This window comes from Sinocyclocheilus grahami, unplaced genomic scaffold (assembly GCF_001515645.1).
Source record: "Sinocyclocheilus grahami isolate Dianchi unplaced genomic scaffold, SAMN03320097.WGS_v1.1 scaffold170.1, whole genome shotgun sequence".
Taxonomy (NCBI): Eukaryota; Metazoa; Chordata; class Actinopteri; order Cypriniformes; family Cyprinidae; genus Sinocyclocheilus; species Sinocyclocheilus grahami.
In genome coordinates, this window is record NW_015505349.1 from 1741912 (window position 1) to 1752868 (window position 10957).

Sequence of the window (10957 nt, forward strand, 5' to 3'; positions counted from 1 at the left end):
AGACTGTGAGTTATGGAAAATTAATGTGCACCCTGCTGGTAATGGTTACATCTCAGTCAGTCAGTTCTTAATGAGTTTTCTCTGCCTACTGTTTTAAAAAAGTTGCACATAATTTATTTTTTTATTTATTTTTTTAGAAATTATCAGCATTTCAAGTTGGATTCATGCTTTTATAAGCATTGATTTTGTTTTGATACATGTGCACGTTTGTAATTCACATGCAGACCGATTGTTTTCTACTTGCCGGGTGGGCCAGTAGCCCTGCCAACATTTTCATTGGCCCAACATAAAATATATATATATTTTTTTTTAAAGAAATGTATAATTTTGTTTTTATAAATGTTAGTGTTTGAGTGTTTTTTAAGTGTTTACATTTATTTAAATGTATTACATTTATTAAAAAATACTATGTTATGATAATAATAATAATTTTATATAAAATATATAGTGTGTGTGTGTGTGTGTGTGTGTGTGTGTAGTTTTTTTTTCTTCTATAAACCAGCTAGATAGTTTTATCTTGATAACAAAGTTTGCAAGCTGGATTAAGTAAATGTACGTGTACATGCTCAAAAAATGTAAATAGGATAGCACTGGTCCAATAGGGCAAGTGACAGTTCCATCAATCAACCCAAAATCCACTCACACTGGCCCCTGGTCAGCAGACGATCTTTACTGTAGAGCTCTGCTTTCCCATCCAGTATGTTCATTTTTAGTGGCAAAAATTGATTAATTGTGAAATTAGAACTTATTTTTACCATCAACACTTCACATTTATGATGACATTTTCAAAAGCGATGGCCAATTAGCGGTAAGGGCCATCCAGCCGTGGGAACATCTGGTAGTGGGACAAATGAATGTGTGCGACCAATCAGAATTCAGAATTCAACATTTAAGGCAAGCACTCTATAACTGATAGAATTTATAATTTTGTGTACCAGGACCCTAAAATTCCATCATAGTCTTTCTCAAAAAAATCATGAAATAAACTAGTCAAGCTGTTTCTTCAGAGAGAGAGAAAAAAACATAAAATAAAAAGAAAGCCTTGGTGAAAAGAACATAAAAAGCCATAAGGAACCTTTGTTCATAATTTTCATCTAAAGGCAAAGCTTTGGTGCAAGTGGAGGAAAGGAAACTGCAAAAATCCCCTTTGACTCTCCTACTTTCAGTCTCTTTCTTCTGCTTGTTTGCCTTGTGACTTTTTTCATTCCTCTGATGTGTGCTGAGATCATACGTCCCCCAGTGAACAGCTCTGTGGTGGGGACACAGGTAGAGGCTGGCGCATTCGGGACGGTGGCTGTGATCCATAGAGCCTCTTGAATGCTGTCGCTGCCGAACACTGCAGAACTCTGCACTCCATAACAATGGGGCAATAGGACACTTTGATAGAGCTTTGAGGTGGAGGAGGAGGGAAAATAGAAGAAAGGATGAATACAGGGGGTGGAGAGGTGGTGAAATGAAAGGGAAGAAAAGTGTCTGTTTATGTGAGTCGAGCTGAATAAGATTTCTGCCTTAGGGAAGACGTTTCTAAAGAGATAGAGAGAGACGTTGGATTGTATATCTAATACATACGGCAAAGTGAGTGAGAAAATGAAGAAAAAAGTTTTGTTGTTAAAGGAATAGTATAATTTAAAAAATACAATTTTGTTATTTTTTTACTAACCCACATGTTGTTTGAAACCTGCATGACTGACTTTATTCTGGTCGCTTTTTTCCATTCACTGGAGCTTTAAAAAGGACAGTTTTTCAGGAAATCATTCAGGATGATCTGAAATTTGACTCAAAGGAATGATTTGTTCACAGATTGAACCACTTTTCTCACATTCTTTTACATTTCTCATTATTTTTCAGTCCTTTGTCCTTTTCCTGAATCATGTCATATTTCATGCTTACTCCAGATGTGGACGTATGTGTCACAGCTGTATATACCTCCATATGTGATTGTCTGATATGAGTGCTTTAACAGGCTGTCCTGAGGGGAATGAAGAATGATCTCATCTCTCATGCAGGTCAGAGGAAGGTGTGCAGCACATTATAATTCATGCTCAGCTGTACATGTTTTCCCCAGAGTACCTGCCCACAGAACATGCTCTTTAATGAGCTGGAACAGCTCCAGAAACTTTCTCCATTTCATCTTAGAATTCACTAATGCTTTACACTAAGGTTCAATTTGTTAACCTTAGTTAATGCATTTATAATACAAATATAATACAATGGTTATTAATTTAAAGGGGTCATATGATGCGATTTAAATTTTTCCTTTCTCTTTGAAGTGTTACAAGCTCTTGGTGCATAAAGAAGATCTGTAAAGTTGCAAAGACTAAAGTCTCAAATCAAAAGAGATATTTTTTATAAAAGTTAAGAGTCAACCACGCCTACCTAAAACGGCTCGTTCTAACAAGCCCCCACATGTCTATGTCACTGTGTGGGAAGATTTGCATAACGCCGCCCAAATGTTCACGCAAAGAAAGAAGGCGTAACTTTTATTGTCGCTGTAGTATTGTTGTTGCCGCTGCTGCCATGTTGTGAAGGCGCTGTGTGTTTCGTTGTGAAAGCGAAACTACTTTGTTTGGCCTTCCAAAAGAGGACACGACTAGAAATCAGTAGTTAAGTTGTATTTACAACACTGTTCCAGAACAGTTGTAAATACCCAAATATTCAGATGTGTCCTGCGCATTTTATGGAGGACTGTTTCCTGATCCTGATAAAGTAGACTACAATGCCGGCTGTTCTGACTCACAGACTGTAAGCAAGTTTTTTATATTTAAAGAATTTGCCTCTGACAATTCAAACGTGAGTTTTGAGCAGTGTAGAGTAGCGCTTGTTGTTTGTCATTTCTTGTTCATGCCTCGTTTATAATGGGTTTTAATGTTTTTGTCTCGTCGCTCCAGCCAGACAGGGCATCACAATATGGTAAGGGCGTAACATTTCCGTCACACGCTTGAGGTATTCGGCCAATCGTAGCGCACTAGATAGCTGGCCAATCACAGCACACCTCGCTTTTCAGACCAATGAGCTTTGTAAAAATCAACGCGTTTCAGAAAGTCGGGGCATAGAGGAGAAACAATAATGTACGGTATGTGGAAAATAATGTGTTTTTTGAACCTTAAACCGCATAAACACATTTCATTACACCAAATAATGTTCTTTTTAGCAACATCATATGACCCCGTTAAGTTAATGTTAATTTTGAGATTTGTATGATGAACTCATTTTCATTCATAATACATTAGTTAATTTATAAAATGTGAAATGTAAAAAATATATTAGTGCATGTAAATTAATAAATTATATTTTTCACTGTTAGTTCAAGATTCAACAAATTGAACCTTAAATGCAAAGTGTTTCAGATAATTCATATCATAAGTCTACTGTGTTTACTCCGTGTTATTTTATTTTGGCCTTGTATTTCCTCTTTACCGACACTCTTTCTTTAATTATAGGAGACCTACTAGTTTATTGAAATCACTCATTTCTAACTATGTGGACGCTTTTTAAAAGGGCCAATAATAAAGGGTTAAGAAAGACAACTGTTCACATTTTTTGTAATTAACGTAATTAATCAAAGACTTTCCTATACTGTTCAAATGTCTTGAGGTCGGTAAGTTTGTAAATGTTTTTGAAAGAAGTTTCTTATGCTCATCACAGCTGTGTTTATTTCATAAAAATACAGTAAAGACAGTAATATTGTGAAATACTATTACAGGTTTTCAGGATTGTTTGATAAAGTTCAAAAGAACAGCAGTTATTTGAAACTGAAATCTTTTGTAAAATTATAAATGTTTTTACTGTCATTTTAATGAATTTCTGTTGAATAAAAGTATTAATTAATTTTGTTTAAATCTTAACCAAAACTTTTGAATGGTATAGGTAAAACATTAAATTCCATAATTTTTTTCTAAATTATTGTCCATATAGATAAATGTTATAAGCATGGTAAATGTGAATGTGATCAAATTATTTGGCTTGTTTGTTTTGTCCATTTTTGGCACAGTTCTCAATGACTTTGTTAATGTCGTACAGTATGAGAGCAGGGCAGGTAAACAGTTAATCGTCTTTGTGCTTCGTGTCTTATCGGGAAAGGGTCTGTATTTCATTTAAATTCAAAAACAAACATCTAAAGACTGATTACCTGTATTCCCATGAGGATGTCGCTCATTAGTGACATCAGTTCATCGCAGCCATGCTATTTTGTTCAGGCCATATCTGTGTTTCTGGGTTTTGAGCTTAGAAATGACATAATAACCAGTCATGATTACTCTCATTTTGGCATAACTACTCAGCCAGCATGTGCAGTTGTGGGCCGGTGTGAACTGATCTGTCAGGGCTGTAGCTGTTTTGTCAGAGGAGGAGCCATATCATTGGGCATCTGGAGGGGTGTATGTGGCTGTGCGACTGAAGAGGAGCTAGATGTGACGAGAGCTGGAAATAGCACCAGGGTTAGAGGAGAGAGAGCAGACTTTGAGACTGGGCAGTGGGCTCCAAATAGAACACACCTCTCGTCAGACTAACTAGACTCACAGTGCCAAAATAAACTCAGTGGAAAGGGACCAGCAAAACCATCAGCAATATCCTGTATCCACATGTATTCTCTATATTTCACATTTGACCTCAAGGGCATCTCAATGCTGCACCATCATTACTGTCATGTATGGCTGAGGCTGCGACAGTGGACAGAACTGTGAGGAGGAATTGGCTTGGTAATGTACATGACAATGTTAATGTATTTGGTCTTGGCGGAATCATCATTACTGTCATGTATGGCTGAGGCTGCGACAGTGGACAGAACTGTGAGGGGCTTGAAAGAGTGGTCATTTTACTGTCACACCTGTTAGCTGTGTTCCTGTCCGCTTATCTGCTCTTGTCACATGCAGTGGCCACAAAATGACTTAGATACTCAAGCCACACCTAAAAATTTATGAATTTCTTTGCATTGATAATGTATTGATTTGTTTATAAAACCTGCTCCCTAAATCATGATATTTAAAAAGTATAATGTTTAAACTATATGCTGTTATATAAATATTATCTAAACGCTATTCTTTTGAACTTTGTTCATCAAAAGAATCCTGAAAAAATATATCACATTTTCCACAAAAAAAAAAAAATATTTCTGTCATGACAACTCTCGGAGGAATTGGCTTGGTAATGTACATGACAATGTTAATGTATTTGGTCTTGGCGGAATAGATCTGCTACGCTGCTGCTGCTGCTGCGGCAGGGCAAGTACCGAGACTTGCTACTGCCAATACATCCACAACATGCTGCTGTGAGCATGTAAGAAATATTGCTGCTGCAAATATGACATACATGAAATAACCCCCATATAGCATACACGAATCACCTCGTAGCAGATCTATACAGGTGGAGCTGGGGAAGGTGGAGGGTTTCTGAAGCAAGCTGCAAATGCTACGACAGTTCTAGTCATATATTTGAATGTTGAGCAGCGAGCTCATTGGCTACCGATACAGGAGAGAACCAATCAGCTGTGCAATGTGATAATGATGTCATTAGGTCAGATTGAGTTAGACCTTGTCGGACTGCGCCATCTAGAGTTTCAAGCCAGAACTGTGTACATGTTTCTTGAGCGTGCAAATCAGCATATTAGAATGATTTCTGAAGAATCATGTGACACTGAAGACTGGAGTAATGATGCTGAAAATTCAGCTTTACCACCAGAGGAATAAATTACATTTTAAATTATATTCAAACAGGAAACAGTTATTTTAATATTTTATTTTAATTTTAGAGTTTTTATTTTTTAAATAAAATATCATATGCTTGGAATAATAATGATAAATTCATATTTAATAATATCCTATTTATTATTTGATTATTAAAAATAGACACGCTATAGTTAAAATAGTTTTCTGCCTTGCATTTTATCTCTGAAAATGTCATTAAAATGTGGAGATTAGCAGAAATATGTTAATGCAACCTCTTATTTACATAAGGTAAACATAAAGCTGCTTGGTTTATATTTTTATGTAATTGTGGGTTTTTATATTTTAAAATTATATTGCATACCTGTTGCTGCCATAATAATCACCTATTTCAAATGTTTACGTGCTTTTCTTCTCTTTCTTCCTTTTGTTCGTAACAGCTCCCACTCACTGTGGTGGAGCAGTTATGAAATATTGTTCTTATAAATACTTTCAGCATTTGAGTATTTTTTCAGTAATAACTATGCAAATTAATGTTCAGCAATGGTCAAAAAGGAGTTAAACATTGAATTTTGAATCGATTTCTTGTTTCTTATCGGACGGCAATTAAATTACCACACAACCTTGGTGTTTGTCAAAAAAACAATAGGTAATTCATCCAGGGATTTTTACTCGGGTTGTGGGAGAAAAACACTGACATTCTGGATTCAGATGGCAATAAAATCACAGACTAACCCCTGTAAATGTTGAAAATCACTTAGGTCCCAATGAGAAACAATTACCGTTTGAATCGGGATATAGTGCATTAGAATTTAAAAAAAATACTGAATAGAGTCATTCCAAATAAATTAGATCATTCTGAATTTGCAACAATCAAATTTTAATCAAATTTTAACATTTTCTGTATGCCAACAACAGGTGGACAAAGATGAGTCCAGGAAGAGTCTCTAAATCCCTGTCAAAGGAAAGCAGAGTAAATGTAAACCGATTGAAGATTTTAAAACTGAAATGCTGTTTGCTTTGACATAGTCGTGGTAGATTGTGTAGTGGCTGTTCTGCTTTTGTCAGTTTTTGTGTAAAAGCCCTGCTTTCAGAGGGGCCTCTGTGCTTCTTAATGGACTATTAAGGAAGTGACCGGCTGTTTTCTGTCACTCAGATGCAGAAGAATGTGCCATGTTAGTGTCATTTTTCCCCTCCCCGTCAAATGAACAGTCCCCAGGATTAAAATGACTCTCTGGGGTTATAGAGACAGGCACAAGGAGGTGATTCTCTGCCTTCCCTGGTTGGGAATAATCTCCCTCTGAAAGCTGAGAGGGGCAGAAATGCAAAAGAATAAAAAAGTGAAGCTCTTGAACAAAGCAGACAGTCCCAGCTGTGATAATCCCTACCTGGCACACTGAGCCAAACCCAGACCAGCAGAAACTGAAGACAGATTTATTAGATTTATTAGATTCACAGAAAAAAAATCTTAATGAAAAAATGCAAGAGAAAGACTGAAATGTCTTTAAGAGAGAGAAAGAGTAGCCCTCTCTTTGTCTCATCCTCTGGGTCTTACTAGGAGATTAACTCAGAGAGGACAAACAGGACACCAGAGAGCATCATGGGATATGACCAGTCCACAATCATCGTGGCTGTGTTTTCAGAGATATAGATAACACACTCTGCCCTACTACAGGCTGCACTGTACCACATTGAGGCTGAGTTAGTCCATTCTGAGTCAGTGAGCCTTTTCAGGACCACAGTACAGTCCCTAGCGCAGCCCTTCACTCATTCACAGCAAGAAAAATACATCAACCGAGGCTGATGCTGTTACAGACTTCAACAAACTCCTCTTATGCTCTTTTCAAGATTCACATTCACCACCTACGCCACGGTCCTTGAGCCTGTTCTGATTGTCTATGTTTGTGTCTCTCTATTGATCTGTCTATCCATATCTGTCTGTCTGTGAGTCTTTCGGACTGTCTAGTCATTTATCTATCTATCCGTCTGTCTTTCTTGGTGTCTATCTATCTATCTATCTGTCTGTCTGTCTGTCTGTCTGTCAAAAGTTAAGAGTCATTAATTGTACAGTGTACCTTGATTGTAATTAGTATATTCTATTCAACACAATAATGGCACATTTGATGTATTTCTGAAACAGCAACCTTGGCTGTGGGGGTCTTTAGTTTGGGATCTCTTCAGTGAGTACAGTAAGGCAACAGCAGGTCTTTGTTAGTTCTGAGGTATGTCTGCCATGCCAGCTGTCCTCCCACATTCCTGAGAGCTTGTCCATGTAAGGCAGGAGCAGAGAGTGGCACACACACTGACTGAAGGGTAGCTTTCACAACCAAACCCTCGGACACAGTATGAAACCTGTATATAAGACACACGGTTTGATCATCATAAAAATACAACAACAGTATGGGCTTTATTATCATAGCTCATTGTGGGTGTATAGCGACTAAATGAGAAACTATTTCCATTTGTCAGTCCCTAAAGTGAACGTTCCATCCTACATCCATGACTTAATTTTGCTCTTTCCACGTTGGTCTTGTATAGCCAAGAATATTTAAAAGGATAGTGCACTCAAAAATTCTGTCATCATTTACTCACCCACGTGACATTCAAAATCTGTATGAACACCAAAGAATTTTTGTCCATTCGGTGAAAGTCAGTGGGGTCCAAAACAACACTGGACATTTTTCAAAATGTTCCACAGAAGAAAGTAAGTCATGCAGGTTTGAAACAACATGAGGGTGAGTACACGATGACAGGATTTTCATTTTTGGGTGAACTATCTTTTTAACAGAAGAACTCCTCTGCTTCTCACTCACATTGAAGCCTTTGCTTCCCATAATTCAGCTCCTGTCCACTTTCTCACTGTTTTGTGGGTCAACACACTGCCAAGAAGATTAAATGTAATACCAGCGGCAGATTTGTCATTGCTCAGTAACTGCATTTGGTGTATCTGGATTTATCTGTGGTTAGTTGTTCTGCCTGTAAGGGGGAAAGAGATGGTTTTCCCTCGTGTTTCAATTGATCATTTCTGAGGCATTTTCCCATCAGTTCCTGCAGTTTACTGTAAGGCTTTATTTTGGAGTTTGGCTCCAGGTGGGTGTGTTGCCGTATGTGGATGTTTGAGGGTACTTAATGAGTGTGTATTTGGTGCCAGAAGGGTGAGAGATAGTACGGTGCCAGACAGACGCAGCTGTCTTGTGTTGATGACACAGATCTCTGATGGATAAATGATGTAAACAAGCGTTTCTTTAAATCCATTCATGTGACTATGCTTTCCTAATTCTGTTTGTGTGTTAGTTTACATTTGATTTCTGAGGTTAAAAGCTAGAAATCTGTCAAGACAAATGATGCAGATTTCAGTGTATGTGTGTATCACAGCACCTGTCTGAAGCAGTCCCAGCTTTCCTGACTGCAAATCCCAACATCATCTCACACAGGGTTTGTTTGGGACACTGGCAGGAATGTTTAGCAGCTGTTGGGTATTGTAAAAGGTTAACTTGAAATCTTGTAACCGCTGTCTCTGTCTCTCTTTCTCTCTCTTATTAAAGCTACACAGAGTAACTACATTTGATCCAATTTTTAACACAAGATTTAACTGTGGCTGCAAAGAGTGTAAGTGTTTTGATCACTAGGGCTAAAGACATTTGCACTGATATTTTTTCATATATATATATTCATGAATATTTTTATAGTTTTTTTTTTATAGGTTCTTATAGGTTTTTATATGTTCAGAGAAATCATAATTTTGACCAAAGAGAAAGATTTGAAATATCTAATGTAGGAAATTACAGTTTTTCTCAGTCGCTTTGGTGCATTTCTCAAATCAGAAATGAAATTCTCAAAACTACTTGTACAACTTCCACATCATCTAGTCATTTGTACACATCATAAAAGCAGTTTCTCATTCTTTTGAACAAGCTGCAATTGCTTTGGTACGTTCATGCAATTGATTGTGTACATTTATCTGCGGTTTCCTACATTATCAGTTGCTAATGTCATGTTGCTCAAAATGTATTATATAGTTTTCTGTGCAATGGTCTTACCTCTCAAAACATCTAGTCTTTAGTTCATCGTATAAGTCATTAAATGCAAAATGTTTGATCTGGTTGTCATAAAGTGTCAAGCACATTTTTTACACATTATAATTAGACTTTTTGTAAATTTAGCATGAATTGTGCAAGTGAATCTTGACTTTCACTAATGAAGAGAATTGATAAACCATTTCTCTGAAATAGCTCAAAGGTTCATCTCATGAATCTTCAGTTGTAAAGCATATACTGTATAGACAGACGACAACACGAGTTCTATTCTAACAATGGACTTTCTTTTTTTTTCATCTTTGTGCGCATATTTCTTTTTCATTTTCTATATCACAATGACATTGTAATGTGTTTTTTTTTTTTTTGGTCAGACCACTAGTAAAAGTGTAACTGGGAATTCTATCCAGTCTCTTTCAATCAATCCCACATACAGTAATGTGTAAATTTGTACTTTTGAAATGGATATATGGCATACATAAGCATATGGCATACTGTTCAGTACAGTAACTGTCAACCAAAATGTTGCCGTAGTTTATATCAGGTAATACTAACAAAGTGCACTGTTATACTGACAACATGACTAAGCATTTTGACTATCTTGTTTGTGAACAATGACAAAATGACATGAAATGCACATACTTTTTTGCAAATATTAAGGATGATTCGAGAAATGCACCAAAGCGACTGAGAAAAACTGTAATTCAAATTTAAAAAAGTTTTTTACTAAATGAACAAGAAGAGCTATTTTTTATTATTTTCATTTATATCCCCCGAACAGAATTATTTATTTTTGTTTACTACATAATTTTAATACACACACAAAAGATGAATCATTATTTTGAATGTATTACAACAGTTTGAACTGATTCACATTAAAGAATCAAACTTGCCAACTCAACTACTTTTTGTTGCTGAAGTGTAGGTCAGAGGTGCTATTAAAACGTATATCTTAATGTTCTCATACTTGTGAGATAAGGAAAGATTGAGAAGATATGTCTGAAGATATGTCTTTGGGAAAATGAATGGCCAAATAAAAAAAAAGAAAACCACAATATTCATGATTTTGCTTAATTTGATATTGCCAAATAATTTCCCATCATACTAAAACAGCGTTGTTGCTTCTCACCACCACAGCCTGAAGGGACTTTTAGTGGAAACTTGGCCTTTGCTGAGCATTAATGGAAAATTGCTTGAGCTCTGGTTGGCCAAACTGGCAAGAGAATGAGAATTACATGTTCAATTTTTTCTTGTACACTACAG